Here is an 11,465-nt window from a genome sequence, read left to right as displayed (position 1 = left end):
GTACTATACTTCAATAAAATAAATAAATAAGAAATAATTCCCTCTCTTACTGTAGAACATCATTATACGCTGGGATTTATCATATGGTAGTATAAAATATTTGTTTGAATGGCTCTCTCTCCCAACTGACCACCATATGAATTCCTTGAAGGCAGGAACTGACTTGATTCATTTTTTTTCTTTTTTTTTTGGCCACACCTTGCAGCCTGTGGGATCCTAGTTCCCCAACCAGGAACTGAACCCAGGCCCTCGGCAGGGAAAGCACGGAGTGCCAACCGCTGGACCACCGGGGAATTCCCTTGATTCATTTTTACATGCCCAGTACCTGAAAAATAGTAGGCGCTGAAGCAACATGATGCTTTTGGAGTCCAAAACATCATTATGGAAAACTGTGTTTTAATGCTAGGCTCAATCACTTAATTTTGCAGTTTCCTTATATGTAAATGAGGGATAAACACCTTGCAGGATTGTTGAGAAACTAAAAGATACCCATAAAGTGACTAACCCAGTGCCTGGCACATAGAAGGCATTGTAATATGTGTTCAGTAAATGTTAGCTGAATTGATCTTTCTCTACAGCTCTTTCCACTTACATATTTACTCAAAATATTTCCAGACTTCTCAAAATTTAAACCACTACCTTGTTCCTTTTTACTCTTTCCTATATACCAGAATTTAAATATAACCACAGCTATAAAAATAAAGGATTTTACAGTGTATTCAGGCAATTAATGCATTTGAGGGCAGTAAGTTCAATTTTTTTTCCAGAAATAAAATATCCTAAGGAATGGGAACTAAAGTACAGGGCATTCAGCTTTATTGCCTCTTCTATTTCTCACCAAAAGAGAAAAACAAAAAAGTTTCAATATTTATAAGACTAAGAAGGGATGAGCATAATTCTGCCTTAACATACATTTCTGTGGGCCGCGAGGCGGGTCGGGCGGCGAGGCTGGGCGAGCGCGCAGTTGGCGCTGGGGCTCGCCGCCCCCGCCTCGCCGCACCTCGGCTTGCTGCCGCGCAGGGGCCTGCGCCGCCCCTGTCTCCCCTTCCGGGACAGGGTGCAACCCCAGGGCGCGTCCGTCCCCGCCGCCGCTGGCTCCGGTCCCCCACTCCATGGCCGCCTCGGCGCCGCCCCCACCAGACAAGCTGGAGGGAGGTGGCGGCCCCGCACCGGCCCCTGCACCACCCAGCATGACGGAGTTTGCATCACCCCCGACTCCCATGGTGGATCACCTGGTTGCATCCGACCCTTCTGAGGATGACTTCAGAGCCCCTAAGGTGGGGGGCGCAGCCCCTCCATTCCTGGGCAGTCCTGTCCCCTTTGGGGGCTTCCGTGTACAGGGGTGCATGGCAGGCCAGGTACCCCCAGGCTGTGACACTGGGGGTAGAGGAGGCCCCCAGCTTCTTCCTCAACAGCGCCTCCTTTCCCTCCCAACCCCATGGGCCCTGCTTTCAACATGCCCCCCCAGGGCCCCGGCTACCCTCCCCCAGGCAACATGAACTTTCCCAGCCAGCCCTTCAACCAGCCTCTGGGTCAAACTTCAGCCCGCCTGGTGGGCAGATGATGGCAGGCCCCGTGGGGGGATGTGGCTGCACAATCTCACCCACCATGGGACAGCCTCCAGAGGGGAGCTGGGCCCCCCTTCTCCCCCCCAACGCTTTGCCTAGCTAGGGGCACCTTTTGGCCCTTCTCCTCTCCAGAGACCTGGTCAGGTACTCCCCAGCTTGCGCCCCCAACACAGGTCCCTTCCCTGGTCCTGGCCCTGGCTTTCCTGGCCCTGGTGGTGAGGATGGGGGGGAAGCCCTTAAATGCACCTGCTCCCACTGCTTTTCGCCAGGAGCCCCACTCAGGCTCCCCAGCTGCCGCCGTTAATGGAAATCAGCCCAGTTTTCCCCCAAACAGCAGTGGGCGGGGTTGGGGCACCCCGGATGCCAACAGCCTGCCACCCCCTGGCAAGACAAGTGCGAGCTCAGGGCCCCAGCCTCCCCCAGGCCTGGTGTATCCATGTGGTGCCTGTCGGAGTGAGGTGAACGACGACCAAGATGCCATTCTGTGTGAGGCTTCCTGCCAGAAGTGGTTCCACCGCGAGTGCACGGGCATGACTGAGCGCGCCTATGGGTTGCTGACCACTGAGGCCTCTGCTGTCTGGGCCTGCGATCTCTGCCTCAAGACCAAGGAGATCCAGTCTGTCTACATCCGCAAACGCATGGGGCAGCTGGTGGCTGCTAACGATGGGTGATGCTGCCGAGGTACCCAGGAAGTGCATACGTTCCTCCCTGCGCTTCCAGAGTGGTTGTTTTCTGTCTGGCTCTTGGTCCTTGTTTCCACTGGCTTCCCATCCCCATGGGGCAGAAACACAATGGCTCCTGGGGGCAGAAAAGGAACTGAGACGGGCAGGCAGAAGAGCCTGGATTGCTCACTTTTCTGGAAACTTCCGTGTTGAGATCTACAGAGGTCCAGGAAACCAAAGCCCTGCCAAGCAGAGCCATTTTTGGTGGCTGTCTCTGGAGGCCTAGGGGTATGGCTGCAACAGAAAAGAGGCTGGAGGAAGACCTGAAGGGCAGGGGTGCCCCTCTACAGATGATGGATGCCCCCAACACCTGTGCCTAACACTCCTATCTAGCCCCCCAGCCCCAGCCTTAGTTTTTGGAGTCCAGTATTAAAGGTTTCTGGCCAGAGGAGTTGGGGGTCTCTTCCCATCTCTGCAGTAGCCCTTTCATGGGTGCTGGGAAACAGCTTTAGGGAATAAATGGAGATTTTCCCCTTTTCTTACCTTCCCTTGCCTCCTCCAAGACCTACCCAACTCCTCCCCCCTCAGAGAACCAAATAGCTTGAAGAAGCAGGAGAGTATGTGGCTATGGCCACGTGGCTTGGTGATGTGGGGCTTCAAGACAGTAGGTAAGAGATGCTGTCAGGACATATCTCTCTCATACCAAAGTCACTGGTCCCTTCTCAGACTCTCTTGTGCTTTTTCCCTAATGACAATATTTTTGCTAAAAATTGGGATATGTGGTCTGACAGAGCAGAATATTTGATGTCTGGACTGTCCTGGAAGCCTGGACTCTGGCTGTACACACCCCCCCATCTGTTGCACATTAGTCGCAGCGCTGGTCTTCAACTTTTGGCGCCCTTACTTCCCTGCTTCCCTGGCTTGATTGAAGGAAAGCTTGAAAAGGCGCAGAGCCCTTACACCTCATTTTTTCTCCTGATGAAAGGATCCCTGTCACAGCCTGTGGGTGGGGAGGCGGCAGGACCTTCATTGCCATGGTACTAAAATGCAATCCAGAACCTGGATGTTTTTTGTTTCTCTCTTTCCCTGCTATGCTTTGTATCTTCTCCGGCCTGGTGATCTAGCTGTTCTCATTCCTCTCAGCCAGGGTCCTGCACTGGGCTTTGTTTCTATTTTATTTTTTAAACACTGCCTGCCAGAGATGGGCCAGGGGTCTGATCGGAGCCCCTCACAGCTGCTGTCTCTTCCTTACAGCTCGTGCACACATTCCTCAGTGGGGTGGGGAAGGCAGGCTTGGGGTGTGGCCCTGAGAGGAGCTGGTGGTCCCCTGCCCCCCGCTTCTCCCGGGACCCCAGCGTGTGAAGAGAAGACAAAGGTATACTGCAGAACTCTTTCGCCTGCCCAGGTGTAGCATGCAGCCTTTGAGGCTGTGAGAAAGAAGGGAGTGGCCTCTGGGCCTCTCTCCTCCAGTGTTGCCTGCTGCAGAACAGCAGAGATGGCAGCCCCCCCACTGCTGAGCTTTGTGTTGTCTTTGTGGTTCTGTGTGCCCCTCTCTTATCTGTTGCTATTTTTGTGGTCTCCCCCATCTCTGCATTTGGTAAGATGGCTCTTGCAGGGGGGCGTGTCTGTTCAGTCCCTCTCCCCCTCTCGCTCCACTGCTTTTTGGAAGGAAGTGGGGGTGGCAGAGATGTGGTGCGGAAATTTTTGTACGCTTGGATTAATAAAATGACTTGGAAAATCAAAAAAAACCCCATACATTTCTGCCTTTTAAGCCCAGTTTAAACTCGATGAAAGGCCTAGAACACAGACTATTCATTGAAAAAAAAAAAAAGATGCTTTAACTGCAGTGCACATTCAGTAGATAAAATCCAAAGAAAGCAGTCCTGCCTGAAACATTTACAAATCAATTCATTATACTGATTTGGAATGAGATGTGCTGTAATTTAAAACATAGATTACCACAGGCCAAACTTAAGTTCCATTTTTAAGGCACTTTCCCTTGGCTATGCACTTGACCACAGAATTTACAAGAAACAACAATTTGCCTAACCTCAAAAAAAAGCCATTGGACTATTTACAATAGCCAGGACATGGAAGCAACCTAAGTGTCCATCAAAAGATGAATGGATAAAGAAGATGTGGCACATATATACAATGGAATATTACTCAGCCATAAAAAGAAACAAAATCGAGTTATTTGTAGTGAGGTGGATGGACCTAGAGTCTGTCATACAGAGTGAAGTAAGTCAGAAAGAGAAAAACAAATACTGTATACTAACACATATATATGGAATCTAAAAAAAAAAAAAAAAAGGGTTCTGATGAACCTAGGGGCAAGACAGGAATAAAACAGCACACATAGAGAATGGACTTGAGGACACGGGGAGGGAGAAACGTAAGCTGGGACGAAGTGAGAGAGTAGCATTGACATCACTACCAAACGTAAAATAGATAGCAAGTGGGAAGCAGCCGCACAGCACAGGGAGATCAGCTCGGTGCTTTGTGACCACCTAGAGGGGTGGGATAGGGAGGGTGGGAGGGAGACTCAAGAGGGAAGGGGATATGGGGATATATGTATACATATAGATGATTCACTTTGTTATACAGCAGGAACTAACACAACATTGTAAAGCAATTATACTCCAATAAAGATGTTAAAAAAAAAAGCTACTGTATGTAAATACTAGTTTTTAAAGGGGTAATGCTTAAGAATTTAATCATAACGAAATTTCAAAAGTACAAAACATTATGTCTGAATTAACTAATAACTTCAATAAATCATTAATATTTTATTGAGAACAGGCAATGTGTTTCCATTTCAAAATGATTTATCCCACATATAATGTCTAGAATGTTTCCATCTCATCTCCTAGTTCTAATGTAATGCTGGAAGAAAAATTTTAAGTTTGGTTCTTTTTTTTTTTTCATAGAAAAAGCTGCTCCTTGGGAAACCAGTGATTATGCTTAAGAGTCTTTTTGTCCTACTCAAATCTCCTGAAGACTTACTCTTTATCTATGCAACTTAAATATTTTGGGGTTTTTTCCTCCTTATCTGTCTTAAAATGCAGTGATAATAATAGCTGTCACTATACAAGGTATAGCTCAAAAAGCACTGCAACTACATTTCAGAAAGACTCATCCAATTACAGTCGTCTAATTACACATTACACTCATCTAATTACACATCAAGCAAATGGGGGCATGAAGTCGACTATTCAGTTAATTAAGTGGCTAAAATAAGTGCTTCTTGGAGGGGATAGAATATTTGTTAAAATCATTTTCTTCACAATATAGAACCTACTAAATCTCTCTGTCATACACACACACACACACACACACACACACACACGCCCCTGCCAAAAAATAAAAAATAAAAACTACAGGAATCTGGAGGGCATAAGTAAATAAAATAATAAGATGCAACTGAATCATTCTGGAGTCTGCCTAAGGAGCAAGAATCAATGTAAAAAAGTCTTTGCATACCCTTAAGTCTCCTTCAATGAAATCTCTCTAGGGCCTCAGTTTCTTCATCTGAGCAATGATCCCATCAACTACATGATTTCTCAATTCTATTCTAATTTTAAGTGTTTTAAGTTCTTATTAAGTTAAATTAGATTAACAGAAATCAACGAAATTGCTGTTAGCTAATGTCTAGATGACACACGTACATATAAAGACATGAATGTTTAAATGAGCAATATGTAAGTTATTCAAACACGTTACAGATCTTTTAAAATCCAAGAAACAGTAAACAGTTTTTGATATATCATCCTCAAAAGTCGTCTTTGTTTCTATTATAACACAAAAACTGTGAAAAACCAAACACGTTTTTTTTGGTATTATAACCAAAACCTCAGGGAAAACAAATTATTTTCTTTTCCAGGTTCCTTTTCTTTAAAATGAAAGAGAAATGAAACAAAATTATGGTCTATGAAAAACACCACAACCAAAGAGGGTATTTTAAATTATTTCCACAGGACTTCCCTGGTGGTGCAGTGGTTAAGAATCCGCCTGCCAGGGCTTCCCTGGCGGCGCAGTGGTTGAGAGTCCACCTGCTGATTCAGGGGACACGGGTTCGTGCCCCGGTCCGGGAAGATCCCACATGCCACAGAGCAACTAAGCCCGTGAGCCATGGCCGCTGAGCCTGTGCGTCCGGAGCCTGTGCTCCACAACGGGACTGGGTTCGAGCCCTGGTCCGGGAAGATCTCACATTCTGCGGAGCAACTAAGCCTGTGCACCACAACTACTGAGCCTGCGCTCTAGAACGTACAAGCCACAACTACTGAGCCCGCATGCCACAAATACTGAAGCCCAGGCGCCTAGAGCCCGTGCTCTGCACCAAGAGAAGCCACTGCAATGAGAAGCCCGCACACCACAATGAAGAGTAGCCCCTGCTCGCTGCAACCAGAGAAAGCCTGAGCACAGCAAAGAAGACCCAATGCAGCCAAAAATTAATTAATTAATTAATTAAAAAATAAATAAATAATAAAAAATAAATTATTTCCACAAATGCCCAAAGCAAATTGGGCCTTCTTAAATTTGTTACCCTGTTGAAAAAGAGTACTTTAGCTTTATAAAAAGCTTTCTTGAAGTCTGCCACAAAATTTCAAAATAACTACCTTTTCTTCAACAGAAATAAGTGATGTTGCTGTGACATTTTTCCTGAAAACTTTAACAGGATTCAGACTACCTAATCTTTCTATTGTAAGTATTTTGGGTTTTTTTTGTTTGTTTCTATAAGCAAAAAATCAAGGAAAAATAAGCTGGATTTTCTGACTTATGTGGTCCGAAAATTAAAACAAAATTTAGTTTCTAAACAATTATTTTTAAACATATTCATCTTACAATTTTTAACCGATGCCTAAAATAATTCTTGAAATAAAATTAATTGGCAATAAATTTAAGTCTGTATTTAAAGTTTCCTTACTAATTGTATTACTCATGTAGATTTGAAAGATACATTCCTTTCCAAGCTGATCATATACCAAAAAGTCACAACCTTTGCTAGTACTGCCACCTGCTGTTGACTCTAAATCATTTTCCAACATATATAAATTGAAATAAAAATAAATGGAATAGCATGGACAAGTTGGTCTGGAAAACAAGCATCGAAACAGATTTTAAAGACAATTTGTGTACAATCCACCGATAAAGTTTTTTCTGACAATAAAGTTATATCTACACAGTAATAAGCCTCTTACTATGAAAGAGGAACATAGTATATGACTGAAAAGACCCTTGAGCCTTTTTAGTCACATTTGATTGAGATACATTTTTAATTCTTTTTATTGAAGTATACTTGTCATACAATATAATGTTAGTTTCAGGTGTACAACATAGTGATTTGACATTTATATACACTATATATACTATATATATATACTATATACACTATATATACATTTATATACACTACAAACTGATCACCATGATAAGTCTAGTAATCATCTGTCAGACGGAAGTATATTTTTTACAAGACCATTAATTATGTGACAAAAAAGAGGGGATGCAGTACCAAAAAAAGTGAAAGTATTAAAGTTTTTCCAGGAAGAATTAAGTGATTTTTTAATTGAGTAGATATGTCTAATAAATGAAGAAATAAGCATATATGTACAAAGATATAAGCAAAAATTGGTGAATCCAGTTGAAGGATATACAGGATATCATTTTTCTATCCTTTCTACCTTTCTTAGGTTTACAAACTTTCTAAATAAAAAGTTGGAGAAAAAAATATAATGCGTTGATATTCTTAATCTGCCTTACCAGTGCAGCTAAATTTCATGGAATTTAAGAGGACACTGAACTTATATTAGACAAATTTAATACATATTTTAAAGTCTGAGAAAGGCTGATACTTTTTGTTAAAGAATATTGAGGCTTTCTTTTTTTTTTCTCATTCTAGAGAAACATGATTTAGAGCAACCTTGGGCTTGTGGGAGGTGGCTAGTCATACAACTGGAGCAGTGACCTAACAGTGCCTCTTGGGTAAAACAGGAACAAAGCGTATAAAACATAAGTATACCCAATACTTTTTTCTTTTACAATTTAACAGCTTCAAAACTGTTACTTTAAAGCTTTATCAGTGTGCTTCCATTTTCCCTATCTATCAAACATTAAAAAAACCAAAACTGAGAACTTCTTTAAAACATATGCATGAGGATTTTATTATTAAAACTAAAGAAAATTCATTTTAAAGCTGCTTATTTTTTACCAAGAAATCTAACATTTGCATAATAGACAGCTTTTGGGTTGTCTGTTGAACTCTCTTTCTCTGAATTTCCCCACTCAATTCCCTCATCCAAAGATTTTTAAAATCCATGATCCTAGATGGTCATAGCTTATAGGAGAGTGCTTCTCTCTTCTTGAAGTTCAGAAGTGGGATTCAAAAAGGATAGTTCAGTCTCTGATGGGTTTTTTTTGGTTTTTTTTTTTTGATTTTTTTTTTATATACAGCAGGTTCTTATTAGTCATCAATTTTATACACATCAGTGTATACATGTCAATCCCAATCACCCAATTCATCACACCACAACCCCCAACCCCCCGCGGCTTTCCCCCCTTGGTGTCCATACGTTTGTTCTCTACATCTGTGACTCAATTTCTGCCTTGCAAACCAGTTCATCTGCACCATTTTTCTAGGTTCCACATATATGCGTTAATATACGATATTTGTTTTTCTCTTTCTGACTTACTTCACTCTGTATGACAGTCTCTAGATCCATCCACGTCTCAACAAATGACCCCAATTTCGTTCCTTTTTATGGCTGAGTAATATTCCATTGTGTATATGTACCACATCTTCTTTATCCATTCATCTGTTGATGGGCATTTAGGTTGCTTCCATGGCCTGGCTATTGTAAATAGTGCTGCAATGAATATTGGAGTGCATGTGTCTTCTCTCTCTCTCTCTCTCTCTCTCTCTCTCTCTCTCTCTCCCTCCCTCCCTCTCTCTCTCCATACATCCATCTATCTATGTCTATCATTTCTGCTTATTTATTACCCCCACTGGAGTGTAAGCTCTGTGAGTCCATGGTTGTTGTCTGTCTTATTCACAGTGGTAGCTTCAGCATCTAGAACTGAACCCGGTGAGTGATAAGGCTTAGAAATATTTTTGATGAAATAAATGGATGAATTAATCTACGGCATTCATAAAAATACTAAATATATGATTTGAAGGGAAAAATTATTCATAATTTCTCTCCAATAATTGAATTTCTCCTTTGGAATGTTTTATAAAAGTAAATCTTTTAAGTGCCACTCACAATTATGAAATATATTCCCGGGACCTTATACTTTTATAAAACCGTAACTGAATGTGTAGTTTTGATGACATTTGACTGGGAAAGCACAATATTTTCATGTGAGTTGACATTATCACTTTCTTTTTTTTTTATGTCTGTATTGGATAACTTTATTATCTTTTTTTTTAACATCTTTATTGGAATATAATTGCTTTACAATGGTGTGTTAGTTCCTGCTTCACAACAAAATGAATCCGTTATATATATACATATGTTCCCATATCTCTTCCCACTTGCATCTCCCTCCCTCCCACCCTCCCTATCCCACCCCTCCAGGTGGTCGCAAAGCACCGAGCTGATCTCCCTGTGCTATGCGGCTGCTTCCCACTAGCTATCTACCTTACGTTTGGTAGTGTATATATGTCCATGCCTCTCTCTCGCTTTGCAGTCTCTGACGTTTTGTAACATGGCAACATGAAAATTTAACAGCTATGGGGTTGCCATTGAGTACAAATGCATGGAAAAGCAGAGAGAAATGCCCATGTGCAAAGAGAAGATAAGAAAAGGCAAGTACAAATTTTAAAAAGGGTGGTGGGGAGAAGAAAACACAGAAAGAGAGAAAGGGAGTAATGCCTGACAGCTTTCTAGTCCCACATAAGCCCAGGAGTACTTCCTACCTATAGGTTCCGTGACCTCTCCTGTACCCATATAACCCCCTTCCCCCACTGAACTCACACTAGTTTGCTATGGGATTCTGTTTCTTGAAGCCAAAAGCCTTGACTCCAACAAGTCGTTAATACAGAAGATTCTTGGATATTTTTGATACAACAACAAAAATTAGACCCCAGCCAAAAATTTTAAAAACTGAAAGATGTAGATGCTGCCCATGAAGTACAACTGTAGAGATAAGCACTCTCCATAGCAAACTGTAATACTGATATTTACCTTGAGCAGAGTCCACACATAGGAATTACAATGGTTCCTGTGGTCGACTGTATTATTTATTCAAAATATTCACTCCTCCTTATAAGTTCCCTCTCTTATGACTCTACTTATGTAAGAAATATAATTCGTGCCACCACAATCTCAGGCTTGGCCATGGAACTTGCTTTGGCCAATCCAAAGTAAGCCTAAGGAACTTGTGCCGTTGCCAAGCAGAAACCTGAATGCCATCTTGCAGTTTCAAGCTTTCCTTTCTCTCTGACCAAACAGGAAAAAACAACAATGTGAGGCTGTATTACAATAATGTGAGGATGTGCTACATGTCAACCTGCAATAGACATGTAACACAAACAAGAAATAAACCTATACTGTTGCTAGTCACTGAAATTTAGGAATTGATTGGTACCACAATATAACCTGGAAAAAGCTGCTGGTGCACGTCTCAAACAGATTCTCATTATAAATTAAGCCAATGGGTAAGAAGGTAAATATTTAATTCTGAAGTTCATTTAAATATTGCTAAAATCTCGTATTTAAAATAAGTCCTTTTAGTTTTCAAGCTACCAAAGTGTTGATGATTTTAAGGCTCTTTATACATAATACTTACCAAAGAATAGATTTATCACTTTATCCATGTTTCTAAGAATTGCCAACAGATTTATCAAAAAGATATATTTCTTATTAAAATATATTTCAGAGATATTCTAATTTTAGCATATATACTTTACTAAAAACTGTGAATATCCTAAGACTTTTCAAAACAATGTATCATTTGAGAAAAAGTTTTAACAAAATTTTATATTCTCCTTCTATAATTATGAAACCTTGATTCCAAGGATTCTGATTCTTCCAAATAGTATAGACCAAAAGCATTGTTAACACCACTCTTATTTTATTGGTAATTTTATAATACCTTAGGTCTTATATGATCCAGGAATTAATTCTGCTTTAAGTATCTTTTTCTGAAAAAAATATACCTTATTCAATATAGTTTTGATAACTGGAAATAGTTATCAAATAAATATCAAATTAAATATGAAGCTAATTCTATA

At 41.4% G+C, this 11,465-nt stretch overlaps 1 pseudogene; it reads left to right on the top strand.

Annotated features, from left to right (window-relative positions):
* Nucleotides 1-1,112: 1,112 nt before the first annotated feature.
* LOC132518167 (pygopus homolog 2-like) lies at nt 1,113-2,542 on the top strand (annotated as a pseudogene).
* Nucleotides 2,543-11,465: the final 8,923 nt, after the last annotated feature.

The sequence above is a fragment of the Lagenorhynchus albirostris genome, chromosome 3, assembly GCF_949774975.1.
Source record: "Lagenorhynchus albirostris chromosome 3, mLagAlb1.1, whole genome shotgun sequence".
Taxonomy (NCBI): Eukaryota; Metazoa; Chordata; class Mammalia; order Artiodactyla; family Delphinidae; genus Lagenorhynchus; species Lagenorhynchus albirostris.
This window is presented reverse-complemented; position numbering and strand designations above follow the sequence as displayed.